The following is a 912-nucleotide window of genomic DNA, read 5'->3' as shown; positions in this document are numbered from 1 at the left end:
CTGTTATCCTCTTTCCTTAGGTTCTATTCTTTTCTTCTTTGTATTTATTACAGTTTTTATCATATGATTAGTTGGAAGTTTGCTGAATGTCTCTCCCATTAGACAGTCTATTTTCATTTATTCATTCAATAGGTATTTATTGCATACCTATTATACTAAGTGTCAGGGACTCTCGGGTGCACATCTTAGGTAAAGATACAGTGAACAAGAAAAGGTCATAGTCCTTATGAACTTATATTCCATTGGGTAGACAGTTTGAAAGCATTCATATTACAAGGAACAAAGTAGGGTAAGAGGATAGGATTGATAGGGCAGAGGAGAGGAAGCGATTTGGGATGTTTATGAAGGGTGATCAGAGAAAACCACTCTAAGGGGGATGATGTGTAAGCAAAAACCTAAATAATATAAAGGACTGAACCTTAGGAAGATAGAGGATAAGAGGTTCCAGGTGGAGGAAACAGGAAGTAGAACGGCTCTGAGACCAGAATGAACTTGACTTATTTGAGGAACTTCAAGAAGGCTGTGTGGCTGGAATCAAGTGAGCACAAGAGAAAGGTGGTCAATGCTGCAGGAGAGGTCAGGGCAGATAAACTAGTCTTGGAGGATTTTGTTCTCAATGTGACATAGAGTCCTTGCAGGGATTTGAGTGGAAGGAACGATATCTAATTTACTTTAAAAAAATAAACACTTGGCCAGGTGCGGTGGCTCACCCCTGTAAATCCTAGTACTCTGGGAGGCCGAGGTGGGAGGATTGCTTGAGATCAGGAGTTCAAGACCAGCCTGAGCAAGAGAAAGAACTCATCTCTACAAAAAATAGAAAAAATTAGCTGTGTGGTCATGCGGTCCTGTAGTCCCAGCTACTCAGGAGGCTGAGGCAGGAGGATCGATTGAGCCCAGGAGTTTGAGGTTGCA

The sequence above is a fragment of the Propithecus coquereli genome, unplaced genomic scaffold, assembly GCF_000956105.1.
Source record: "Propithecus coquereli isolate 6110/MARCELLA unplaced genomic scaffold, Pcoq_1.0 Scaffold470, whole genome shotgun sequence".
In the NCBI taxonomy this organism is placed as follows: domain Eukaryota; kingdom Metazoa; phylum Chordata; class Mammalia; order Primates; family Indriidae; genus Propithecus; species Propithecus coquereli.
This window is presented reverse-complemented; position numbering follows the sequence as displayed.